The sequence below is a fragment of the Salvelinus alpinus genome, chromosome 2 (genome assembly GCF_045679555.1).
Source record: "Salvelinus alpinus chromosome 2, SLU_Salpinus.1, whole genome shotgun sequence".
NCBI lineage: Eukaryota > Metazoa > Chordata > Actinopteri > Salmoniformes > Salmonidae > Salvelinus > Salvelinus alpinus.
The window spans coordinates 58076255-58083365 of NC_092087.1; positions in this window are offsets into that span (position 1 = coordinate 58076255).

Here is a 7111-nt window from a genome sequence, read left to right on the forward strand (position 1 = left end):
GACTACTCAGTGACACTCACACAACACAACTGTGTAGAGTTTACACAAATACCAGCATCTTAGCTCTCATTGCAGGACTTTGACTGTGGGAAATCACATTTCCAGTCAGTCTATTGTATGTATTGGACATTTATATTATTATTATATATATATTTTTTAACAATTTTAGGCACAATGAAACCACACATGTGGATACAGTACAATGCCATTAAAATCATCAAGGATGACACAAAAAAGTTAAGACGTATTTCCATTATGGTCCTCATGAAAATACATGAAAATAAAACCTAAACAAGATTATAACATGAAAACAAAATACATTTCATCAATAGGGAGGAAACCGTACAAGAAATAAAATAGATTACCAAGTAACATTCATTGAAATAATTATACTTTCTTTAAGCCTACGCATTTTGCCCATAAACCATTACTTAAGGTTCACTGTATCTTCAAACTCTCTAGCGTAGGGATAGATTTTATATGGTTTGGTACACCATCCCATTCCTCTGCACCAGTGTTAAGGAAAAAGTGTTTTACTGCCATGCTCCTATAGCGCAGCGGTCTGATACTGGCAACACTAGCTCTGGTGTGATGACTATCAAATGAAATGTTATTTGTCACACGCGCCGAATACAACAGGTGTTGACCTTACAGTGAAATGCTTACAAGACATTAAACAACAATGCAGTTTTAATAAAAATAAGTGTTAAGTAAAAAATAGATGTAAAATAAAAGTATCAAACCATATACAGGGGGTACCGGTACAGAGTCAATGTGCGGGGGCACCGGTTAATCGAGGTAATTGAGGTAATATGTACATGTAGGTACAGTTAAAGTGACTATGCAGAAATAATAAACAGAGAATAGCAGCAGCCTAAAAGGAAGGGGGGGGGGGGGGTGGCAATGCAAATAGTCTGGGTAGTCATTTGATTAGCTGCTCAGCAGTCGTATGGCTTGGGGGTAGAAGCTGTTTAGAAGCCTCTTGGACCTAGACTTGGCATGCCGCTTGCCATGCGGTAGCAGAGAGAACAGTCTATGACTAGGGTGACTGGAGTCTTTGGCAATTTTTAGGGCCTCCCTGAGGGGCCCCCGTGTTCAGGATCAGTGTGGCGGATGTGTTGTTACCTACCCTTACCACCTGGGGGCGGCCCGTCAGGAAGTCCAGGATCCAGTTGCAGAGGGAGGTGTTTAGTCCCAGGGTCCTTAGCTTAGTGATGAGCTTTGAGGGCACTATGGTGCTGAATGCTGAGCTGTAGTCAATGAACAGCATTCTCACGTAGGTGTTCCATTTGTCCAGCTGGGAAAGGGCAGTGTGGAGTTGCATCATCTGTGGATCTGTGGGGCAGTATGCAAATTGGAGTGGGTCTAGGGTTTCTGGGATAATGGTGTTGATGTGAGCCATGACTAGCCTTTCAAAGCACTTCATGGCTACAGACGTGAGTGCTACGGGTCGGTAGTCATTTAGGCAGGTTCCCTTAGTGTTCTTGGGCACAGAGACAATGGTGGTCTGCTTGAAACATGTTGGGATTACAGACTCAGCTTGCGGCTGGGCATCCCTTTGTAGTCTGTAATAGTTTGCAAGCCCTGCCACATCCAACGAGTGTCGGAGCCAGTGTAGTACTATTCAATCTTCGCCCTGTATTGACGCTTGCCTGTTTGGTGGTTCGTCGGAGGGCATAGCAGGATTTCTTATAAGCTTTCGGGTTAGAGTCCCGCTCCTTGAAAGCGGCAGCTCTACCCTTTAGCTCAGTGCAAATGTTGCCTGTAATCCATGGCTTGAACCTCTCATGAAATTAAAATAACCAGACAGGTAACTGGGGGCAAGGTCATGACCATCAACAGTTTGATCTGCACTATGCGGAGATCAACTGGAAGCCAGTTCAGTTCCCTGAAATGATTAGGACCAATGCCGTCCTAGAGCTGAGCTTGAGAATAAATTGTCATTAGTTTGTTTTGGGCCGTTTGAACTGTATTATAGCCCTGTACAGCCTGTGGATGTTGCACCCATTAAATGGGAGATCACCCTACTCAGTGACACTCACAGAACACAACTGTCTAGAGTTTACATAAATTTGTGAGGCTAACCAGTGTGAAATGGCTAGCTAGTTAGCGGTGCATGCTAGTGGTGTTTCAGTCGGCGACGTCACTCGATCTGAGACCTTGAAGTAGTTGTTTCCCTTGCTCAGCAAGGACCACAGCTTTTGTGGAGCGACAGGTAACGATGCTTCGGGGGTGAATGTTGTCGATTTGTTCGAGGGTCCCTGGTTCGAGCCCAGATTGGGGCAAAGGGAGGACGGAAGCAAGACTGTTACACTAAGATGCTAATATTTGTGTAAACTCTACATAGTTGTGTTCTGTGAGTATCACTAAGTAGGCTGATACCCCATTTCATGGGTCCAACATCCATAGGTTAGGGCGGCTGTATAGTGTATATAAGTATGCCCCCAATGCAATTCTAAAGTCTCATATAGTACATCAACAGTGCAATTTCAATATCTTTTTTTTTGTCAAATTATCTAGTTATTGACTCTTGTTGAATTTATTTAACAATATTCTGACCTTGACTATCATTGTCTAGTTCAAATATGACATGATTCCACTATTTGTATCTGTTGGAATTACTTTCAATTGGGGACTTTTATTTTGAAGGTAACACACAAATTCCGCTATTGTGGCAAAAATAATTCTTATTGTGGCCAGTTCACATAGGTGCGGTGGCAGAGGGGGCGATAACGTAACGTCGGACAAAAATGTACTACTTAGCAGACGCTCTTATCCAGAGCGAGTTACAGTAATGATTGCATACATTTGAATACCTTTTTCGTCCAGCGGACGTGCCGCAGCAAGCCAAATTGGTGCTGTGATGTCGTCGCGGCAACGAAACGTAATCTAGCTTCAAATCAAGGAGCCAATAGCGATTCTCAAAATTGTTGGCAACACTGATTCCACGAGGCGCTTTTCAAATGGGCCCTGGCTGTTTCCTGTTAGTTTCGTTTTCCAAATTATATGCTGCGTTCCAGTGGGAAGTTGGAAATGTTCGACTTCCGAGTGTTCGAAAAAACTGGGAACTCGGGGAAAAATTGCTCCTGGCTGGGAAAAATCGATTTGAACGGTCACACACTTGGAATGCCAACTCGGGATTCTGGCCTCTTTCTAGAGTTCTGAATTTCCGACCTGAGAATCACTGAAGTCATGAATTGACCTCGTATTTTTCGGAGTTCCCAGTTGTTTTGAATGCAGCAATATACAGTAGGCGTGTGCCGAACTCGTTGTATCCGTTTTATCACACTTTAAACTCGTAATAAGATTTACTAGTGATAGAAAAACCCGGAAGCGCTTTAAATGCCAATAAAGCCTATACCACAATTAGAACAATGAGACAGATATTTCACTGGATGTATAAATGTGAAGCATCTGCTCAGCGGTTCCGCTCATTACCAAAAGGGCTCCCGGGTGGTGCAGTGGTCTAAGGCACTGCTGGTTCAAGTCCAGGCTGTGGTTGGGAGTCCTATAGGGTTGCGCACAATTGGCCCAGCGTCAGCAAGGTTTGGCTGGTGTCGGCTGTCATTGTAAATAAGAATTTGTTCTTAAACTGACTTGCCTTTTTAAATAAAGGTTAAATTAAAAAATATATATATAATAATAGTAGATATGATGGTGAGAGGAATATCAGGCCAGTAGAGGGAATGAGATGGATTTTAGAGGACATTCTGCAAATGTTCTCATTGATGAAATATTTGATGTCAATACAGTTTTCTATTCCCAAACCCAGAATCTGCTACGAACAGAGTGAATTAAGTTTTGTAGACTGTATCCTTTGTAAATGTTTATAAAATGCTGTTGCTTAGGACGAATTGAGTTTTTGCACACCCGCACTTCACAGCGTAGGTGTTCCCGAACAGAAATATGCAAATACATGCTACAAGGAGCAAGCAGGGTCCTGCTAGCTCGTTCTTGGCTCTGCCCCCCTCCTTGCTTGTTCTGCCCTATGACTCATTTGTTCCCATGGGAATGGCAGGCTGTGGTCTGTCTTGGCTTAGTTATAAACATTTGCTATACTTCAAGTACGCACAGGGTTGCCATGTTCGAGGTTTTCCCGAAATTGGTCTACTTTGAAAACGATGTTGTGGATGAAAATGTATTGGTTGCAGGTTTTTGGGCTACTTCTAAGTTGCATTGCTGCCGCCATGGCAGGTAGCCTAGTGGTTAGGACGTTGGGCCAGTAACTGAAAGGTTTCTGGATCGAATCCCTGAGCTGACGAGGTCATTCTGTCCTTCAGACCCTGAACAAGGCAGTTAACCCACTGTTCCCTGGTATGCCGTCATTGTAAATAAGAATTTGTTCTTAACTGACTTGCCTAGTTAAATTTTAAAAATAAATAGGCTTATATATATTTCACTGTGACCTGCTTCTGCTGACTATCAGGCTGTGGGGAGGGGTGTGTGTGTGTTCAGAGGGCTGCAGCAGGCAGCTTAGTCCACTATTGGATGAATCACGTGAGTGAGAGAGGCCCGCACGTCATGACAACTTTTTAGCAGTTCTAGATAGGCTATTTAGTCCCTCCACCACACTGTGATCAGTTGTTAAAAAGCATTTGATTGATGGTAACAGTCAGTCAAATTAGGGTTCAGGTAAAAAAATATATATAATATTAATTAACACTGGCTGTTGTTGACAAGCATATATAGTACCAGTCAAAAGTGTGGACACCTACTCATTCAAGGGTTTTTTATTTTTACTATTTTCTACATTGTAGAATAGTGAAATCATCCAAACTATGACATAACATATATGGAATCATGTAGTAAACAAAAAAGTGTTCAACAAATCAAGATATATTTTATATTTGAGATTCTTCAAAGTAGCCACCCTTTGCCTTGATGGCAGCTTTGCATTCTCTCAACCAGCTTCATGATGCACTCACCTGGAATGCATCATTAACAGGTGTGCCTTGTTAAAAGTACATTTGTGGAATTTCTTTCCTTCGAAATGTGATTGAGCCAATCAGTTGTGTTGTTACAAGGTAGGGGTGGTATACAGAACATAGCCCTATTTGGTAAAAGACCAAGTCCATATTATGGTAAGAACAGCTCAAATAAGCAAAGAGAAATGACAGTCCATCATTACTTTAAGACATGAAGGTCAGTCAATGCGGAACATTTCAAGAACTTTGAAAGTTTCTTCAAGTGCAGTTGCAAAAAAAACATCAAATACTATGATGAAACTGGTTCTCATGAGGACCCGCCACAGGAAAGGAAGACCCAGAGTTACCTCTGCTGCAGAGGATACGTTCATTAGTGTTAACTGCACCTCAAATTGCAGTCCAAATAAATACTTAATAGAGTTCAAGTAACAGACACATCTCAATATCAACTGTTCAGAGGAGACTGCATGAATCAGGCCTTCATGGTCAAATTGCTGTAAAGAAACTACTATTAAAGGACACCAATAATAAGAAGAGACTTGCTTGGGCCAAGAAACACGAGCAATGGACAATAGACCGGTGGAAATCTGTCCTTTGGTCTGAGGAGTCCAAATTTTAGATTTTTTGTTCCAACCGCTATGTCTTAGTGAGACGCAGAGTAGGTGAACGGATTTTCTCCGAATGTGTGGTTACCACAGTGAAACATGGAGGAGGAGGTGTGATGGTGCTTTGCTGTGACACTGTCTGTAATTTATTTAGAATTCAAGGTACATTTAACCAACATGGCTACCACAGCATTCTGCAGCGATCTGGTTTGCGCATGGTGGGACTATCATTTGTTTTTCAACAGGACAATGACCCAAAACATACCTCCAGGCTGTATAAGGGCTATTTGACCAAGAATGAGAGTGATGGAGTGCTGCATCAGATGACCTGGCCTCCACAATCACCCGACCTCAACCCAATTGAGATGGTTTGGGATGAGTTAGACCGCAGAGTAAAGGAAAAGCAGCTAACAAGTGCTCAGCATATGTGGGAACTCCTTCAAGACTGTTGGAAAAGCATTCCTCGTGAAACTGGTTGAGAGAATGCCAAGAGTGTGCAAAGCTGTCATCAAGGCAAAGGGAGGCTACTTTGAAGAATCTAAAATATAAAACATATTTTGATTTGTTTAACACTTTTTTGGTTGCTACATGATTCCATATGTGTTATTTCCTAGTTTTGATATCTTCACGATTATTCTACAATGTATAAAAGTAGAAAACTCTTGAATGAGTAGGTGTCCAAACTTTTGACTGGTATTGTATGTAATCAAGGTATGTTTTTTATTTTTAATAAATTAGCAACAATTTATAAAAACCTGTTTTCACTTTGTCATTATCGGGTAATGTGTGTAGATTGATGAAGAGTTTTTATTTATTTAATCCATTTTAGAATAAGGCTGTAACATAACAAAATCTGGAAAAATTCAATGAGTCTGAATACTTTCTGAATGCAAATGTGATATCTGTTATTTATTTTTAATACATCTGTAAAAAATTCTAAAAAGCTGTTTTTGCTCTGTCATTATGGAGTATTTTGTGTAGATTGATGAGGGGGAAAACAACTATTTAATACATTTTAGAATAGGGCTATAAAGTAACAAAATGTGGAAAAAGCCAATGGGTCTGAATACTTGTCGAATGCACTGTATGCTTTCAGTACTAGATTCATTCTCTGATCCTTTGATTGGGTGGACAACATGTCAGTTCATGCTGCCTGAGCTCTGATAGGTTGGAGGACTTCCTTAGGAAGTTGTCATAATTACTGTACACGTCTATGGAAGGGGGTGAGAACCTTGAGCCTCCTAGATTTTTATTGAAGTCAATGTACCCAGAGGACAGAAGCGAGCTGTCCTCCGGCTAGACCATGGTGCTAGCCTACGGAGTGCTGCTGAGGCTACTGTCGACCTTCATTGCAAAACAGTGTTTTAATCAATTTTTTGGTGAAATGAATATATTTAGTATGGTTTTATCTAAAAAGGAAAACTTTTATATCTTTATTTTGTGAGGCTTCAACAGGTTACATGAAACCCTGGTATGGTTACACACCGCAACCACACAACCTGTGTGTGTGTCTTTTTTATCATGCCCTCGCTGACAAGTGGGAAAGCACTGCTTTATAAAGAAAGATACTTTTAACGTCAA